This window comes from Pelodiscus sinensis, chromosome 1, assembly GCF_049634645.1.
Source record: "Pelodiscus sinensis isolate JC-2024 chromosome 1, ASM4963464v1, whole genome shotgun sequence".
Taxonomy (NCBI): Eukaryota; Metazoa; Chordata; order Testudines; family Trionychidae; genus Pelodiscus; species Pelodiscus sinensis.
Window position 1 is genome coordinate 102,657,529 of NC_134711.1, and position 20,985 is coordinate 102,678,513.

Below are 20,985 nucleotides of genomic sequence, written 5' to 3' on the forward strand. Positions count from 1 at the left end.
TAAGGCTGTTGTTTTGCAAAGAAATGCCTTCTTGCCTTTCTGCATCATGTATGGTTTCCAGGTTGTCTTCAGTACCGTGGTGTCAGATGTGATTCTGATCTTTCCATTAATGTAAATCGGGTGACTCAGCTGATGCCAGTGGTGTTTGTGTAAATGAGATCAGAGTCAAGCCCCACAGGCATAGCTGGGTGAGTGACTCACAGTGAATAGTTTATTTATCAGATTTAGTCCTTTTTTCTGCACATGGCTCTTTGATGAAGAGATCATGATTTCAACAGATTTGCTTCTAGTTGCTCACTTGTATCATGTTGTGGTGCAGCTAGGAGTAAGGAGCACAGAGAGCCATGTCTGGTGTCAGCAGAGGTAAGTGTTTTAATAGTGAAAAGCTGGAAATGATACAAATAATCATAACCCTTCTGGGATAGTGAAGCCAACAACATTAACACACTCTGTGCCTATCAGCGCAAACCTGTATTAAACAAATATTCTGTGCAAACACATTTCAGCCTCTGGCTACTTGTAAATTGTTCACTGTAAGGATTCAGGACTTGCAATTTTATGGAAACTAGGTCTGCTGAATTAAGTGAATATGATTGTTTGTGAGATTATGTTGAGAGTTTAGTTGATAAAGGTAACTGTATTGACGACCTGCTCAGATATCTATGAGAAGTTTGACTTAGTACCCCGTGATAGTCTGATTAAAAATTTACATTATATAAAATCAATGTTGCACAATATAAAATGGATCAAAAACTGGCTACCTGATAGATTTCAAAATCAAGTTGCTAATGGGTAATTATCACTGACTGGGAATGTTTCTATGTGGGTGGTATAAAGATAATTTCTTGGCTCAGTGGTGTTTAATAATTTTATTAGTGATCTGGAAGAAAACAGATTCTTACTGCTGAAGTTTACAGATGAGACCAAGATTGGTACTGTGATCGGTAATGATGGGGACAGATCACTTATCCAGAGCAACCTGGATTTCTTGGGAAACTTAGGACATTCAAACAATAAGCCTTCTGATACAGCTAAATGAAAGGTCCTATCTAGAAAAAAAGAATATAGGCTATATTTACAGGCAAGAGGACTGTGTCCTTGAAAGCAAAGATTCTGAAAGGGACTCAAGGATCCTTGTGGATAACCAGCTGAATAAGAGCTTCCAGTGCAATGATATGGCTAAAAGGGCTAGGACAGTCCTTCAATGTATAAATGGGAATATTAAGTCAGAGTAGGAAAATAGTGTTACCTCCTCACTCAGCATGAGAGAGACCATTGCATGCTCTTTTTAATGGATTTTGAAAGACTGGAGCATGTTCAGAGAACAGCCACAAGAATGATTTTGGGTCTAGAAAACATGCCTTGTAATTAAAGGCTAAAGCTCAATCTGTTTAGCCTGTGGAAGAGAAGGTTAAGAAGTGGCTTGATTGTCGTCTAGATTCTAGAATTACCTACCCAAGGAGAAGAGACCCTATACTAGAAGGTTCACTAACCTGGAAGACAAAGGAAGAACTACAGCTAGCGGAGGGAAATTGAAACAAGGAAGATGCAGTGATTGTTTTATTAAATCTGACAAATTCTCTCAACATAGTGAGGTGTTTGGTAAGAGGCTGAACTTGTCCCACAAAAGCTCATAATATCATCTACCTGTTTTGTTAGTCTATAAAGTGCTACCAGACCATTTGTTGTTTTTTCACTTTACCTGTACAGGCTAACTCAGCTACCCCCTGAAGCTTTTTTTTGGTCAGTCACAGTTACATGACACGAGTCAGAGTTACAAAAGGTTATTCCCCTCTGGCAGGGTAAGTAGCCACTGACTCTTGCGGCTACTGTTCCATGCTCCCTGATATTTTTAAACGGCAAATACAAATGAAATATCACCCCAAAATAACCATCACAATCTGAAAGGGAGAATTAATAAACCAGACAAATAGAGATAGCTAGGCTGCAGGTCAGGATATTCAATATCTGTCAGTAACTACAATCTCTAAGTCTCTGATCACATGGACTCTTCTTGTTTTCATACCAGTGCTTCCTGCAGAGGTGAGGTTAGCTGTTAAAATGGGTCTACAATTTGGAGCCTATTTATTGTTCTTGGTGTTTTTTTGCCAAGAGTGACTTGATGGGCAGACGTTACTTCTGTTGGCACCTGAGCACTTTCAAGTAGCATTCTGGTTGTCCTCAAAAAGCGGAGTGTCAGAGGTCCCCATAGTTTTATTTGCCAGCCCAAGAACCAGCAGGGCTAAAACCTGGAACCAGGCAGGTTCTAGGCCACTGATGCTGCTGCATCACCACAGAGGGTAAGGCCACGCTCCGATGAGAGGACCCTGTGAAGCTAGGCTTGACAGGCACTACCATCCAGTAAGGTCTGAGTGGCAGCCCTTCACATCCCACTGATTGGTCAGAACCAATATTTAAAACAGGAAGCCAGCATGAGGAGCTGTCTGAGCAGTGACAGACCCTGCTTGTGACAGATGCTAGACTTTGGTTCTGACCTCAGTTTGTCCTTGATTTCACTGTTCACTTGCTGTTAGTAACCTAGTATCTGACCTTGACTTCCTGATATCTTGATCTGGATTGACACTGACCTTGCTCTCTGCCTGCAACTTCATGCCTGATTCTGACCTGGCTTGCTTCTAACCCTGCTACCTGTCTCCTGATCTCAGCAGATAACCGGGGCACGTAGGCTGCCCACAGCCCAGCCCTGACAGCTATTTTCTGTTACTTCTGTAGAGGTGACCTTCAGGTGGTTATGACATATGACCTTGGTGCAGTTGACAGGAGACCTTTAATAGGTTGGCAGCCAGGGTCTGTTTGAAATCTAACCTCTTCCATTTGCAGTGGGAATACCTTTGAGCATTCTTCGTACTATTTCTTCTGTTTCAATCTCTGGGCACATAGCTCTTTTATAACTACTTCAGGGCTCAACGTCTTTGGTTCAAGAGGCTTGTTAGCTGTCCAAGGGTTTTGTCCCCTGCCCAAAATTCTCTAAACTAGTCATTTTCATGAAGCATTATGATGTGGGCTGAGTAGTCTAACAATACTGAGTATACATACCTAAAAATCTTCCAGGACTGCTGTTATTTTTTTAATGAAGGTCTGTTTATTTTTACTTAATTGTCTGCTAGCCCATGTAATGGTGCATAGTAAGGACTTGATGTAGTGTGCTTCATCTAATAAATCGAAAGAATGCTGTGATGAGTCACTTGGGAATTGTGGGCCATTATCTGTTATTAGCTCATCTGGAATCCCATGGCAGGTTACGATGTGTTATTACATTGTTATTCCTTGTGTTTTTCAAAAAGTTGCCACTAATAAGTCTTTCTTGTTTAGTTCAAATGAATTGTGATGGACTCAGACCATAAAATAGTGGAAGGCACACATATCAGCTTCAGGTCCCTTTTTTTCTGGGTAGCCAAACAAAGGCTACTCCAGACCAATCAAGACACCTGACACCAATTAACTTGCCCAAGGATCCATTGAGGCTATTAGGCTAATGGGGGCACCTGGCTTCAATTAACCTGCAACAATTCAGTTGAGGACGCTAGACTAATGGAAACATCTGGAACCAGTCAAGGTCCTGCTCATATTGTTTAAAAGCTCTCCCACCAATCATTGGGGGGAGTGTCAATGTTGTGTTGTATCTCTCCATTCTTTGGTGACAAACACCAACAAAGTTACAGGGAAGGAAGCAGTGAGGGAAGGGTGACAGAGTTGTTTAATGAGAGGAGGCCTTTGGGAAGTGGCCCAGGGAACTGTAGCAGCTCCAGTGGTAAAGGGAAAACACTGCCAACAGCTACTGCCCTGCGCTGGAACTTGGAGTAGAACTTGGGCCTGGTTTCCCCCCCAGCTGCTGAGTCACTGCAAAGACACTCTCCTGAGAGGGGAGACAGACCCCTGTTGGGACAGGAGGATGAACTGCTACTTCTAAGCCTGAACAGACAACAAAGGCTGTGGGTAATTTTCCCATCAACCCCTTTTCTGGCCTATGATGAAAGTGGCTCAGCAGGCTGTGACCCTTGCTCTAGAGCAGAGGTAGGGTGGGGCCAAAAATTCCCACCATTACTGAGGCTGCCTGGACTGAGAAGGAGAATGTCTTTCTCCACATTTCCCTCATATACCAGAGCCTTGGAGGGCCCAAGCGAGTAGATTTTCTGTGTTCCAGCCTTGTAGGCGAATGATGGGGGGGAGGGGGGGAAGGAGGCTGGAGCACTAGTGCAGATTCCCCAATGCTGAGGGGGAGCCCTGAACCTTAGAGGCTGGATCCAAACAAGTTAGGGGCTGCATCTGGCCCTAGGTCTTAGCTTTCCCACCCCTGCTCTAGAGAGAGGGGGGCTTAGTTAAGGGTCAGAGCGAGTCCCTGAGACAAGCATAATCTGCCTGGAAGTGTGAGACTCACCAAGACAAAGTCAGAGCTTTGTCACAGTATCTATTAGGGATGTTCAAAGTCGGTTAAATAGGTAACCGTGTAACCACTGAACATCTCAGTTACACACGGTGGGCTCTGCAGTAAAAAGCTTAAATATGCTTTATATTGCAGAGCCCACAGTGAAGCCTCCCCAGAAGTGGAGCCGGCAGCCCTTGCTGGCCCAGCTCCCAGGGAGGAGGCTTCACTGCCCTGCCTAGCAAAGCTACCTCCCTGGGAGCTGGCTGAGTGTCACTGAGACCATTACGCGATAAGCATCTGCTTATTGCTTAAATTGTTGGTCAGTTACACTCTAACATCTCTAGTGTCTGTACCAACAGAGATCAGGAATCTCTGCTGGCCTTAGGGGTAATTTTGAAGTCTATTTATTGCAGATTTCATACTTGTATACCTTATCTTTGATGGCAACATTTGCTTGGTCATAATAGGATTTTTTAGTCTCTCTCTTCTTACACTTCAGAATACCCAGATGGGCACTGTGGAATATGTTTAGCATTTCTGACCTCATGCTGTTCAGTCAGAGAGTCTTTTCTTTGGCATGCTGCAGAATGTTATGTCAACTCACGTTGTGGCATTGATCATTTTTACTCCAAGCCAGCAGCTCATCAATAGTTACTTCCATTCAGTCTCAAATTGGGGCACCACAGGAAAAATCTTGGCCCCACTGAAATTAATAGCCCAATTTCCATGGACTTCAGTGGGGCCAGGATTTCACCTGATCCTTTCACCTACATAAGGTTGCTAAAACAATCCCAAAGGGATTTTGCTTAAACCTCTATCTACCAAAAGAAATATGGGAGGCAAAGAGTTTTACACTTTGTATATTGACTCAGACCTGCCTTGACTTGCATCAAAACCTGAACATTTAGGGCTTCTTGAGACATGAACTCTTGTACAGTTCTCAGGGGGTAGCACTCATGTTTGGTGACCTCACTCTAAACTTTTGATTCTGTCTGAATTCTTAACTTGTTGGGCTTTGTTACGGTGGATATCACCATCATTCCAGTTGGCTGGTGCCTGCTCACTTAACAGCATTTGCTTTTAACATCAGGTCAAGTTCAGCTTTCATTTTCTGTGCTAATGAGGCAGTATGTTGTTTGGTGGCATACTGAGGTCTCTGTCAACATGAACTCTTACATTGTCATTGCCTCCCACTTTCCTCAAATACCTCATCAAGTTAGTTAAGAATACCATTTTGTGTTCTGGACAGTTAGGGTGACCGAATGTCCCAGTTTTATAGGTACAGTCCTGATGTTAAGGGGGTTGTCCTATGTAGGCACCCATTCCCTCCACCTTGTCCTGATTTTTCACATTTTCTATCTGGTCAGCCTATGGACAGTAGATCAGTTAGTTACTCATTTTATCATCTGCATTCATAGCTTGTTCTCCACCCCAAGCATACATGGGGTTTCTTCTTTCATTATTTCAAATTCTGCTGAGTGGTAGTCCTTATACAGACGTACAAATATAGTTTTGTTGCATAGGTTAATTTGTGCCCACTATATAAAACAAGTATAGTGGGGTTTTTTATTATTTTAATGCCAGTATTCATTCATATATTCTCTCTCTCTATCTCGCTCTCTCTCTCTCTCTCTCTCCCCGCCCCCGTGCTAAGTTTGATTACATTGCACTGAGCTCTGTTTTGAAATTCACTTTTCTGTTAATTTATTTCCAGTGTCAAAAACAATCTGTTGCAGAACTTTCCTTTGTAAATGTATTAAGAGACCCAACAAAGAACTCTATTATTGTCAACTTCATGATCTTCATTAGAGCTCTGTTCTTCAGCTGTACAATCATGAATGTATTTGCTTTTGTAATTCTTTGTCATTTGTATTGCGAACAATACACTTTTGCAAAAGACAAGATGAACCTCCTGCATGTGACACCCTCAGGACCTGACTAGTCCCAAGTCAGGAAATTTTCTAGACAAGAGGAAATCAGTGCTGGCCCTTCTGCTGCCACTGGCTGCAAGGCTCCACTCCAGCAGTAGCAGAGGGGACAGCATTGATGGAGCAAGGATGGGGGTTCTCGGGGGAAGAGGTGGTGCCCTGAGGCCAGGAGTGAAGCACCAAGCACCTCCCATCATCACTCAACCCCCTCCTATGTTGAGCTTGAACGCCACAAATCAGTTATTTGTGGGGCTCCAAAAGCTCTGAGTGGGTGGGGAGGAGCTGCTAAATGCAGGGCCTCAGTCCTTTTCTTTTTATGTGGCAAAATGGTCTATTTATTCTTTCTTTTGCGTCTCTTATCGTGGTGACAACAGAAGCAGTTGCTATAGAGAAGGCTGAAAACACTTTCCATTGTGAGATTCTGTTTTACTTACCTATAAATTTCTAGAACATTCTTGTCTGGGAATCCAGTGTCTAGGCTTATTCTCTTCTCAAAGGTGAATAATTTTGGGAAGCGTATACAAAATTTCTTCATTCGTGAGTGATGGCAGATATATACACTCACACACATGCATGTGCCGCTGAGACAGTGCATAAGTAATGCCATCACTGTCTGGACGCATAATTAACACTCATTTGTGATCTAGACACTAGAGGGGGACAAAGAGCTATTGTGTATATCTTGTACATGGGCCTTTCAGAACTGGTTAACAGACAGGAGTCTGTCCTGCCCTTTTGTAACTCTGTCATTTTGTGGAGGGGGTTACTCTTCTTTTGCATTTTAAAATTATATAAAGCCTTGAAGTGGCATAAGCAGCTTAAATTGATCTGAAGTCTTGGACTATTTTAAGCTGTTTAAGATTTTCTAAGGCCATAGATTGCTTTAAGCTGCAAACAAAAACGGAACTGGTGAGCTGGCCAAGAGTTCTTATGTTACCTGAAACATTTTTAATCTGTGCCTGGAATAAGGAACATATATGTACATTTGGAAATGCATATTTGTCCTGAGAGACTAGCAGTCAGCAGTCACCCTTTGATACCTGTCAGCTATGGAATGAGGGATTGCTTTTCTTTATTTCCTTTTTTTCATCCAGAAAATAAAAATCTTGGAAATTAAATGGTTATACCACAAAAATTAGGAAATACAAAAGTTAAGGTGATTGTGCAACAGGATGACACAACGAGGAGTCCTGTTGTATTTTAGAGATTAACAAATGTGTTAGATCATGAGCTTTTGTGGGTAAAACCCACTTCGTCAAATGAGTTGGAGTGGAAAGTACAGAATCTGGTGTATGTGTAACAGCAAGTTACCTGTCATTTGTAGGACCAGTGTTAATGAGGCTAATTAAGTCAGAATGTGTCTCATTTTCGGCATTTGCTGAGGAGATGTGAATATCAAAAGAGGGAAAATTGCCTTTGTAGTGCATTAACCAGTTAAGATCTTTATTCAAACCCAAGTTGATAGTGCTGAATTTGTAAATGAATTTCAGTTCTGCTGTCTCCCTCTGTATTCAGGTGATAAAGTTCTTTTATAGAAGGATGGCTACATTTAAATCCATTATTGAATGTTTAGGGAGGTTAAAATGTTCCTCTACAGGTTTATGTTTGTTACCATTTCTGATGTCTGATTTGTGTCCATTTATCCTTTGTCACAGAGACTCTCCCCAGTTTGGCCAATATACATGGCAGAGATGCATTGCTGCCACTTGATGGCATATAGATCACATAGAGGAAGTTGTATGAGTTTGTGTGGCTTATATGGGTAGGTCCTGTGGCAGATATATACACTCACACACATGCATGTGTTGCTTGTATAGATCTGTGGACACAGTTGGCAATGGGGTTTGTTGCAGGACTAGGCTCCTGAGTGTTTCTGTAGTGAGTTATGTGACTGGTATTTGCTTCAGCTTGAGAGGCTGTCTGTAGGCAAGGATTGGCCTGTCTTCCAAGGCCTGTGAGAGAGGGATCATTTTCCAGGACAGGTTGTAGATTGAAAATGATGTGCTGGAGGGGTTTAAGATGGGGGCTGTACATGATGACCAGTGGTGTTCTGTTATTTACATTGTTGGCCCTTACGGTGACTTACAGGTACTTATCTGGCTCTGTCAATCTGTTTCTTCACTTTTCCAGGTGGATATTTAAGTTCTAAGAATCCTTGATACAGACCTTGTAGGTGTTTGTGTCTGCCTGTGGGATTGGAGCAGATACAGTTGTATTTTAGGGCTTGGCTGTAGATCGTGTGATTGTCCTGGTTGGAAGCCAGAGCCATGTAGGTAAGAATAGCAGTCAGTAGCTTTCTGGTATCGGGTGGTATTTATGTGACCATCATTTATTTGTACTGCAGAGTCCAGGAAATGGATCTCTTGTGTAGACTGGTCCAGGCTGAGGTTTCTAGTGAGGTGGAAATTGTTGACATCCTTGTGAAATTCTTCAAGGACTTCCTTCCCATGGGTCCCTATGATGAAGATGTCATCAATGTAGCATAAGTAGAAAACGGGTGCTAGGGAATGGACACAGAGGAAACGTTCTATGTCAGCCATAAAAATGTTGGCATATTGTGGGGCCATAGAGAGCTGCTGTCCCCAAATTGGAAGTGGTTGTAGGTGAGGACAAAATCACATAGTTCAGTCACTGGGTGTGCTGTGGCATCATTGGGGATACTGTTCCTGAGAGCTTGTAATCTATCCTCATGTGGAGTATTGGTGTAAAGTGCTTCTTCATCAGTGGTGTCCAGGATGGTGTTTTCAGGAAGATGACTGATGTTCTGTAGTTTCCTCAGGAAGTCAGTGGTATCTTGAAGACAGCTAGGAATGCAGGACTCATAAGGCCCGAGGAGGGAGTCATCATAGCCAGATAACCCTGCTGAAAGGGTGCCAATGCCTGAGATGACAGCATCTTAATACATATGCCCAAAGAACACAGCACATTAGTCTTAACATTTCTTGACTTCCAAGTGCTTCGCTCTGCAGCCCTACTGTTGCATTTCACACAGGTTTTGCTTTAAATATATATATATATATATATATATATATATAATATATATCACGCAGAGTCAAAAGTAGACCCTTCAAAAAATAAACATGAAGCACTGTTTTCACAGAGACAGCTTCTGCAAATCTTTATATCCTCCACTGTAGTGTCCTTTTGCAGCTTCCTACAATAATACTCCTCAAGGAGGGACCACAACACACATCTCACCACTTTCTGTAGCATCAGTTGACTTTTGGGATTAGATGTCCTCCTTCTGGCAGAAACCCACAATTTTCACTAAATGGTTTGCACAATACTTCTGAAAGGGAGCTTTATCTTTATGCCAACACCAACAGGCTTTAAAGTGAAAAACTATGAACTTGTGTCTACATGTGGAAATTGGGGGTTGATTCTAGACAAACTCCAGATGTGTATCACAGGTAGTATTTATTCAATGTTTTTAACAGAAGGGATGGATCAGTAGCTGCAATTGGAGAATTTAGTGTCAACTCTGTAGCATTTGGTTGCTATGGAAACAGTATCAGCTGACCTCAAAGGCAAACTTCAAATGCTCTCTTTTTGTAGCTCATTTCTGCTGCTCCTAGACATGCATTCATACCCCAGAGAAAAAAGACCAAGTTTAGAAGTGATGACAGTTTTGTATCCTATTGTTCAGGGTGAGGCAGAGAATACAACAGGAATAGCTGTTTTGTCAACTTCTAATCATTCAAAAGCTGAAAGGCTTTAGATTAAGTCTGTTTAAGGTTTGTGCACTGATTTTGAAGAACTAACATGGTACAAAAGCTAAATGTTATAACCTGGGCAACCATCTAAAGAGCTGTGTCACTTCCAGCTGATACCTTTTTTTTTTTTCTTAAAGAAAGCTTAAACAAACAATTTAATGCACACACGGAACTTAGGCTTCACCTTCATGACATGCAGAGCAGCTGATCACACATTTTAGAATAGTCCTGCCACCAGGGCAGGGGACTGGACTAGATGACTCTCAAGGGCCCTTCTAGTCCTATGATTCTACTCTATGATTGGGATTGTGGAAGAGCCTGGTAGCAGAATGGCCTCATGTGGTGAGTCACTGGAGATTAACTGCACAAACTGGGTGTCATCCCACAAATAATATTTGGGTTCAATGTGAAAATAGTAATTCATTGTCCTCAGCCAGTGCAACACTGAGAGTCAGTTTTCAGAGCAAGACAGCCTAAAATACGTTACCCAATGTAATTTTTCCACTATTACTTCCTCTACTTCAGTGGATTTTACCTCTGAGCAGTTTTCTTTTACATAATAAAAGCTAGTTGCCTCCCAGACTGCAGTCAGCGTGAGAGAGGGCATGTGGTGTAAAGTCCATATCTTGGAGGAAACACCTATAGTGGAGCATGACTTTGCACTGTGGGCCAGGCAGAGAGACGAGAGAAGCACATGGTCAAAAGGTGAGCAGGATGGGGAATGGTGGAATGCTCATCCTCCCAGATGAGCATTCCGCTATCTAGGAGGCAGGTGACCTAAAAGAAGGACAGCGTAGCATCCCTCTTTCATGACTTTGCCACAACTAAAGCAAGGGGGGGAGGGGGAATTATCTGAAGATGTGAGTGTAGTGAGAGTAGAATAATGTTGTTAATTTTATATAATAGGCAATGATGTATATAGATACGTGTTTGATGACTTCATAATTTTTTGCAATATGTAATTCATACTTAGGCCCTTTGCTCCCATTAGTTTTAGGCCCTTCATAATATTAATCTGGCCCTGGATAGCATTTCTGATCGGCATCCTCAGCAGAAGAATGGGGATTCCAGGGGCAAGGAGATAACACTACCTTCTCATCCCTTGAATAACCCTGCAGAATATTTTAGAGGCATTGGCCAGGCAATGAGGGAGACATTTGCACTACCTCTGTTTATGCTGTGCTTCTATAGACAAAGAAAGGACCTCAGCTGCCATGGCTGATAATGTGACAGCTCTAAATCCACTTTAAAAGCCAAAGTCAGACTTCCAGATGGGGATCTTATTTTCAGAGCAGAAGTAGAAATATCCTCCACATCCTGGAAAAGGGGAAAATTAGCCCGGGTGTGGAAAGACCAAAGGAAAAGGGTGCTGAAAGTTCCTTCTGTTGGGAGCAAAGGCATGTTTAAATTGGATAAGATGCCTGCTGGGATAGTCTGTTCTGATCACGTTTAAGTTTCATCTTAGCTATAACTGTGCATGTGTAAGAAATTGCAGTGTAATCATGTTTGTGAGGAAATGAAAAGATAAAGTAGCCACAACGCTAGAAGAAACTGGTTTGAACTAACACAAATCCCTGTACTGACAGGGGAGGAGAGTTAACATGGAAAGGAGAGCCTGAAACGTATTTTCAGAGACCATAACAGAAAGTTACAAATAAGTCTGTTTAACAACGGGAAGCTGGAATTTTTGTTGTCCAGTGCTGGAGGCAACTATGATGAGATCATCCTGATGAGCTTCTCATTTGTCATTAATTGATCACTACTTACTGAGTGCTTTTCCTTACAAAAGATTTGTTAGACCCACCTGCTGAGTAAGTGATTCTCAGTCCAACACCTTTACTGCTGTGAATGCAGCACTGTGACAAGTCAAGTCCTTCTATGCAATAATGAAGGTCGGCTCAAATTAATTGAGAGCCCCTAACAGAGGTTCCTGCCAGTGCTGCAATTTGGCATCAGTCTAGCAGTCTGGTTACCTGGCAGCCCTGAAATGCGATGGAATAGAAGGCATATGAATCAGATACTGGACAAACTTGCAGCAGCATAAATGGTTTGGGAGATACAGTGATAGAAGGAGTTATTTCCACACAAAAATTACTTGATTATGACATTAATGACCACTGCCTATATTGCTACCATATCACTAAAGGGCCATGCTAATTAGCATCATCCACTGGCTCAATTTTTTGTTGCCTCTTGTTACGTGGTTGCAGGGCTGCAAAGCATCACATCTACCTCATGGATGTAGTCAGGCATGCTATTACTGCCAGCCTATCTCGAGGTCAGCTGGCCATTGTGGTCACCTTGCCCACAGTGTGCAACGTGCTATTTGCTCGCTAAGTAACTCAAATGCTCTGAGCATCCCTTGTTCTATTCTATTCTAGAGTCCATCTCCTCAAAACACAGTGCGACTGTACCTTCTGAAGAAATACTGCACATCCTGTCTTGCGTTACCGGTGTCACTCCTGTCTTGGATGCAGAACTCAGGGAGGGCATGCAGTGTTGTGTTGTGCATATCTTGGATGCAGTGGATAGGGTACAGTGCAAGATTACAGTTCTGTATATGTATTGTAGGTACAATGATATACAACAGGGTGCGCTGCAATTCTATAGTCTTGTGCTCAAATCTTGGGTGTCAAATAATAGACAACCATTTGGAGTTACTGTGTCATTTTGGTGTGCCATAGGAGCAGTAATACACAAAAGGTCAGCTCCTTACTTGGTGTAATTAGGTGTAGCTCAATGAAATGCATAGGTTTGCACGAGCTGAGAATCTGGCTCAGCAGGTTATACTGTTATGGTACAGGATATACATTCCCTAGGCATAATAATACACTATAGCATGGGTAGTTACAATTCAGTACACGTGCACTGGTGCTGAAATAATACACAACAGGATGCATGGTTACCGTGGTTTACTATGTATGCCTCCGGTTGTGCTGTGACACATGAGGCCAAAGGCCAAATGCAAGACGCACCCAACCAGCAGATATATGACACTGTAACAGCAATACTATGCACCCTGCTGTTTTTTGTGGTTCTTAGTTTTTAAAAAGTGTATTAAATTCCAGCCCATGTGGGTTTATGGTCTCATAATGACAGCATGGAAATCCTGTCAGCCAATGAGATTGCCCCTGGTACCCTAGCTTTTTTATAAGGGCAAATTTTAACGTAAATTCTTTGCGTTCTGCAGCTTGTCTGTTAGCTGCTGCTGATGATGATGATGCTGCGACGGTATATAATTAAACAATAATTTATATTCTGTGCAAGTGTGCACAGAGCAATAAAGTGCTCTCAAGAGCAGTGTGCCACTGAGCCATTCAGTCCATGGCCGGAAGAGTGTACTGCATAGCTGCTCTCCCAAAATACAGTTTGTCCCCAGTAAGCTAGGAGCAGTGTTGTTTTATTCTTTAATAATTTAATTATTGTGATATAATTTAACTAGTTAAGGGGACATCTACCTCACAATCAGGCCTCATTTTGTGATGTATTTATTTTATGTACCTTAAACAAAAAAGCTTGTAGGGTAGAGAGAGGCTGAAATTAATATAGTTTCTGTTGTGATGTGGTTTTTTTTTTGTCCAGCTCTACAATAAAAGATCTGATGATGACTACAAAACTAGCACATTCTCCAGAGAAATGAATCACCACAAATAGCAACAATGTCCAGACACAGATCTGTGGAACCACTTAAAAAAAAACCCAAACTCACATTTCATTTAGAATTGCCTGGGTTAAATAAAGGGATGCTCTTGTCTTCTAAATCAGAATTTTGTGGGGCTTTTCTTACCTACTGGAATTCCAAAGTAACACCTGAGCCTTTTATTAACTGTAAGAGATCAGAGGGGATTAAAAAAAAAATTCCCCTTAATTTGTTTATATGGCAAATTTGAAAGTGCAGTCTGTTAATGAATCATTTCCATGGTTGTTTGGGAGAGTGGGGGAGGAGCAGAGAAGGGGTGTGTTTTTGTCTAGTTAGGCACAGAAGAGATATTTCTTTAAAACCAAGAGGAAAATGTGATTGTAGATCCACATACATTTTGAGGGGGTCTCAAGGACAGGCATAATACCGGAAACTACTTATAACTATTTTTAGGAACCAACTAGTTTTCAAATCCATGGTATCTCTTTAAGGTGAAGGAACAAATTCCATTTATCTTTGTCCTTTCATCCTTCTGCCTAGGGCGTCAGTCACAAATACTAGCCACGGGCATATCTGAGCAGAGTTGTTGTTAGCAGGATTCTGGCACAGTGGCAGCATGCAGAAATTCTTCTAGCTTTCCAGTTTAGGCCTCACACAGGTGTAGAGAGCATGGTGGGGCCACAGAGCCAAAGCAAGCTCTCAGCGCATCTACAAGGGACCAGAGTCCCCTCCATAGGATGGTTCAGGGTGGCCACCTCAGGCCCCACACTTCGAGGTTAGGTCACAGAACCCACGGTGGTGGGAGCGATGGGAAGCAGAGCAATACAATAGCCTGCTCCACCCCTCCATCTCCCAGCCGGGGTTGCAGAGCAGACTGGCACTGGGTTGCTTCATTTCCCACTGCCACAGTGAAGGGGAGCGACCCGGTTAAGAGATGACGGGGTGGAGCAGGCTGCTGCATCGCTCTGCTTCCCACACTGAGTGCGGGGGGGGGGGCCCAATCCCTGCTGCTGCCCCATGCCAGGCACCCCAGTAGTCCCCCAGGTTGTGTCATTTTAGGAAAGGGTGCAATGGGAGCAGGAGAAGGTGGAGCAAGGATGGGAAGAGGTGGCACAGAGCAGAGAAGGGGTGAGGGTTGGGGCCTGGGATGGAGTGGGGTTGCCCAGGCCCTGCACCCTCTTAGGGATGGCCCTGCCAGGGACTTCACAAAACTAGTTACTTGATAACCAAAATGGAGGAATATATATGAGAAGGGAGAAAGGAATTGTGGGGGGAAACTTGAACTGATTCAGCATGGCTAGGGCAGATAAGCTGAGCTGTTTGTGTTTAAGCCAACAGAGTACAACCAGTTCACCTCCAAATGATGCAATCAGTTCTCTAGTGCAGACAAAGCCTAAAAGTTTTTGTTGCTGAGCGGGCTGATCTGATTCATCAATGTACCCTGACTTCTCTGGGGAGGGGTTGGGGTTTTTGGTATGAGAGCCATGAATTCATGCCATAGGATTGCCTAGAAACGTTAGTCAAAAGCACAGTTTGGCCAGCATGGCAATCAGATGATAACAACCCTGCAACCCTACTTGATGCAGTCATGCTTAGAAATAGCTATTAACTATCTCCACACACAACTGCTTCTGATATGGAGAGGGCAAAAGCAGACTGACAAACCACATTCACACCTCATGCATGGTTTCTCTCTTCTGCAGCTCTGAACATTTGTCCAAGTGAGGCCCCCAAGTGCTATAATTATTATTTGTATTGCATTAGAACCTTGAGGTTCCAAATGAGATGAAAGATCCCATTGAGTTACACATTGTGTTTAACAAAAGGATGGTCCCTGCCCCAAAAAATTTAGAGTATATCTATAAGATGAGAAATATATGTAATAGTCCTAGTCATCTTGCCCCTGTTGGCTACTGTTTGTACCCACATACTTTTAAGCTTCATTTGGTCTGGGGAGGATCTGACATACTTCCTGGACACAGATTCTCTGCTGGGTACCCATCTCCTGGAAGTGGCACCTTACGGCCCAGCTGCTGTAGGGCCCCAGTACTCACGACATCATAGTGGATTAAGCACACCCTTTCCCAGAACACCAGCTTTGTGGTTTCTGTCTCTGGTACATAACATAATATACCCCTTCAGGTACATGTGATCCTTGAAGCAAATAGGCACTGCTATTGCAAAGGGTTTCTAAAAAAGCAATCACTTTTTACTTTAGACTCACAAGAGAGATAGAGATCTATGCAGAATAAGAAACACCTGAGTGTGATTCTTTGCTTCAGTTTATTCACCGCTCAATCTCTGTGGTTTGATCCAAATCTGGGACTTGTCTCCTTCAGCACATGCTTCTTTTCCTGTTCGGGTTGGTGAGAGATTCTCTGGGCAGAGACCTAGTCCTTTTATAAACTTCTAGACTCCTTTGTTAGATGAGCCTCAACTCCCTGGTCAGCCCACGTGAATGAACTGACTCTTCTGAGTGCCTGATGGTTCCCTGATGTAAGGTGTCGCTATTTGAATGGAAAACCACGGAGGTTTAACAACCCTCTGTTATTTGCCCTGTTTCCACCCTTTGGAATTTCACATCAAGATGGAGGTAAAAAGGGAGCAGAGAAGGCACAGACCAGCTTTACAGTCATGATAGAGTTTGTTGTTTGATATAGATAGGTTCAGGTGGTTGATAATATCAAACAGAATTCATAAATTGCACATAGATTCCCTAGATCGTCTTTGTCAAGATTAACAGAGCAGGGATACCTCACAAGTACTGCAGCTTCTATTACTGCTTACTGATTTAATAGTGAGACAAATGCAATAAATGTGCATTGAACCTCTCCCCATTATCACAACAACCATTTTCAAAACCAGATTGAAATGAAGGGCAGCTCTTTGGTTAGGAGTATAGACACAGCCTTAGATGAGACTTGCCGTCTCGCCTCACAGAAGCATTTCCCAATGAAATGTGAATTTCCTTTATCAAAAATATTGCTGTGGCTTTGTCTCATTCATTAGTGTTTCGCTTGGGATGATCCACCTCCCCTCACTAATCTCAGCCTGGATTTCTCTGCTCCCATCAACCAGAATTCAGTTTATTCCACTTCCTGTCAGTCTTTCTCCCCTTCCCCCAATCCCGCATGGATGCCAGCGCATCCCTGGTGGACTGTTATTACTGCCTTGTCATTCATATTCTATCCTCCAATTCCATGGAGGGGAGATTTAAACCTCAGCCCATCTGTATTCAGTTCTGATTGGATGATTACCCCGAAGCTGCAGGAAGTGTTTTTGAAAACAAATAAAAATTCTATATTGCCACTGCTGTCCTGGGACTCTGGCTCATTAGTAAACATGGAAGGGAAATACATGGCTGATTGCAAGAACCTATCTGGGAAATTCTTTAGGATTTAATTTTTTTGCAGGGAAGAGACTGTTACAATGAATTGTTCCTGAAATGTGATGCTCTTGGAGGCTCTGAAGTCCAGTGTCTGTAGAGTAGGTGGAGTATCCTGAGCAATAGTGGTTTACGTCCCTCCCCCCACACACTGGCCAAACAGTATGTCTAACCCTGACTTGGACCACTTATTGGAGTAGTTCAGTCTCAGTGCCCACCCAGTCTAACAACAGTGCCAATCGGAAGCGTGGTTTTAAGTCATGTGGGCATCTGGTCACTGGGTATTGGACTGCAGTAGGGTTTCCAGGTGTCCGGTTTTGAACCGGACAGTCCAGTATTTGAGCTTTCTGTTTGGGAAACAAATTGAGAAAATATAAATGAGAAAATCGAAATGTCCGGTATTTTCTAAAGATGATGCAATGTAGATTGTGTTGTAATGTCAAGTGTGTCCAGTATTTTTGTTGAAACCATCTAGTAACCCTAGACTGCAGGCCCTACCTCATTTTACACTGGCCCTTGAACAGCCCTACAATATACTGGCAACCCTGGTACCTCTTACATCTTGAGCCCTGATTTAACAGTAAGTGGGGCCATCCTAGTTCTGATAGTTGAATTTGAACAGTGTGTGGGATTCACACGCTGAACATAACATTTTCTCTAGCCAGCATGATTCAGCATTTTTCGTGCCTGGGTAAGTTACAATAAACAGTGAGGTAATGGCATGTCATTGATGGATGGTGGTAAATTGGAGTTGAAAATATTGTACTTGACATCTCCTATAACCCAGGACAGTGGAGAGGCCTGGTGGGAGCCAGCTATGCACCAACAAATTGTTGTGCATACTACTCATTATTTATTAGTTCAGTAAAAACACAGAGTCTGTTCCAAGAACAGAAACAGCATTTTTTAAAAAGAGTTTCTGGTTTTACTGTCTCTTGTTTGTAACTTTTTCATCATTATTATTTGTTATTTGATTTGTGGTGGTGCTTAGATGCCCCAACTGAGATCTGAGCCCCATTGTTTTGGGCCCTGTACAAACACAGACCTTGCCGTAAATGTCCTGGCTATTTCAATGCCAAGCTCATGTGTAGGAGAAATGGAATATTGCCTTCTTGTTCGTATTTAGCAACCACATGGTTTCAAACTGGTAATAGAGATTTTTCCCTGATACCTCCTCTCACAATCCTGTATTGCTAATGGAGCTGAAATGATCACATTCCTTTTACCAAAGAAGGGACACTTTTGCCATTTTCTAACCAAAGCCTTTTGAAACAAACTAAGGTGTTTGGTTCATAGTGTGGTAGCTCTGCTAGACATCTGCCTTCCATCACAACCTAATTGCCAAGGTGGCCTGCCTCACAAGGACTACTGCATTCTTACCCACACAGCCTCATGGCATGAGGATAATCCACGAAGGAAAATCTGGGGTAGGGGAGGGACTGGGTTTTGTAATCAAGCGGGTTGATATCAGAATAAAGAGGGAGAGGGATCTCCTGCTGAGGTCTGGGAAGGAGCCCCCACCCTCAAATACATTATATCTCATGCTGCTAATTCTCAAATGGGGAGACAGTTTTCTAAAGATGACCCCAGAACCTGGGGTCTCTCTGCAAGATATCTGGAAAGCTCTGGAGCATTTAATCTGAGATCATCCTTAGATATCTACTCTCTGGGATAGGAATTGTCTCTTCATCTATGTCTGTAGATCACACTGCGCAATGGGACTGTGACAGATTCCCTCAGAGTGCCATTTGGAACTGGGGTACCACTGAGCTCACCTTTACGCACAGCCTGAGTTCCCTATACATTTTTCTAGTCCCTTACAGCACATACACTGTTAGGGACACACACAGCTGCAGTTTCACACAGATGCTGAGATCAGATCTGAATGGGAAAACTTAGCTAAGGAATTTCCCAGCATTCTAGTGTACACCTCTCTATACCCAAAATTGTATTATCTTGCACTGCACAGAAAAGTATACAACATAAGCTCATTGAAATTTGCTGCCTCCCTCAACGTGGAGGAAGATACACACAGTTATGTATTCCGTTGTCCCCCCCCCCCCACGTTATGAATTCCACAAACTGATTTTAGAGAAAACAAAAACAAGTTTATTAACTGCAAAAGATAGATTTTAATTGATTATAAGGGATAGCAAACAGACTAAAGCAAATTACCCAGCAAATAAAACACGCATGCAAACTAAGCTTTAAGGTACTGAAGAAACTAGTATAGGTAGCATATTCTCACCCTAAATATTGTTTAGGCAGATTGCAGAGATTTTTTAAAAGCAAGCTGCTCCTGATTAAAGCTTAAAACTCCATGTATTTCTTTCACAGGCCCAACACCTTTCCAGCCTGGGTTCAATTCTTCCTTCATCCCCCACCAGCCTTTGTCTTTGTCTCTTTGATGTTGTGGTGGGGATTCAGTGAAGAATGACCCATGATTATGTCCCTCCCCTGCCTTAAAGAAGTTTTATATATGGCAGGAGTCCTTTGTCTTCCAGGGTAATTCCCACCCCCAGTCATCAGAAATGTACTATAATTTTATCATGGGGTCTAGTATCAAGTGACTTGATCTTGCAGCTGTAACACAAAGTTTGTTTGCAGCATCCCCAGGAAGACTTCTCTGTGGGCGATAAACATCTTCTGAGACCTGTTGTTCTCTCTAGTGGCTCGTCCTCACAGCAAGCCATCTAGACTGCTCGCATTCTGTCTGGTGAGCATTCCCCAGTTGTCAATACACTTGCAATTAATACATAGTATTCCAAACTGCAGATTCAGAAATGATACATCCATACAAAAAGGATAATTCTAGTCAATAAATCCTAACCTTTCCAATGATATCTTACACGCCTCATCTCACATAAAATACATCTTAGATATGAAGCTATAATTGCATCATAAGCACATCTCTACGGAGAATATGAGGCGCAGTATCACAGGGACCATAATATAACTGTTTGTTCATCAGGAATGTCTGGACACCATGTATAGAATTTGGTCAGACAGGCAAAGTTCCCCTCAACCCACCCCCTTCTTTTGAGGGGAAAATGGGGATTAATGCCAACACATTTCCCCCCTAACATTGAGGTGGAAAATCAAACTCCTCCATTTCTCCTGCCAGGAGCTTTTTGGACCAAGGACAACATCCGTGCATGAGAGGAGTGAGTCTGACAGGTCTACAGCTGCCAGCAAGGTTGGCTTCCCACAGGACAGGGGACACAGAGCAGGCTGAATGACCTTCTGTCATGGGCAGCAGTGCAGGCTGAATAGCTGGAATTCTGAAGTCATTTGCTGGCAGCTGGCTTCATGGGTTTGTCTAGAAAGAAGCCAAGGCAATGTGGATCGTGCTGATAGATAGTCTCAGATGCATCAGCAGATGGGCTTCATTTTTTTACAGAGGCAATGCATGGGGCCAGGGTTACATGTGTGGAAGGCAGGAAGGTAAAACAATCAGTAACAAAACAATACTGAGGCCTTGGTCTCTGTTGGTCTTCATTTAGCCTCAGAGCAGGGAGAGGTTCAGAGCAGTTCTTCCTTTCAAGAGGGCTGTGAAACCTTTAGCTCAAAGAGTCCGATGTTAGCTTACTTACAGTGAAGTCTCTGGCAGTGGGTACACTCCCAGAATAAGGTAAGGGACCCCAGTGCAAGTGAGAATCAGGCCTGAAAAAGTTTGGGGCCAGTTTTGATCATTTTTTGTGTGTGCCTTCACATCAAAGGAAAATCTTCCATCGTTGTGGTCACAGCCTTGCCTTCTGTACAGCGCTGGCCAGTGCGCTCAGTGCTGTGCAGCACTTGAAGGGTTAATGGCTTGCATGCCCAGGCATTTGCAGGAAGAAATTGCGAGCCAGAACTAAGTATTAATATGGGAGCAGTAAGGAGGGGGGAGTGATTCCTCTGGCAGCTTGCTCAAGAGGGGACTCCTTTTGCAA

At 42.9% G+C, this 20,985-nt stretch overlaps 1 protein-coding gene and 1 long non-coding RNA gene across 2 annotated transcripts in view; both read left to right on the forward strand.

Moving 5' to 3' along the window:
* TMEM178B (transmembrane protein 178B) overlaps positions 1-20,985 on the forward strand; it is a 350,667-nt gene that overhangs the window by 316,287 nt on the left and 13,395 nt on the right. The gene's annotated exons all lie outside the window — the stretch shown is intronic.
* Positions 7-14,382, forward strand: LOC142831041 (uncharacterized). Its single transcript, XR_012906630.1, has 3 exons — positions 7-1,602; positions 12,410-12,561; positions 13,611-14,382. It is a non-coding gene; the product is annotated as an uncharacterized LOC142831041 (long non-coding RNA).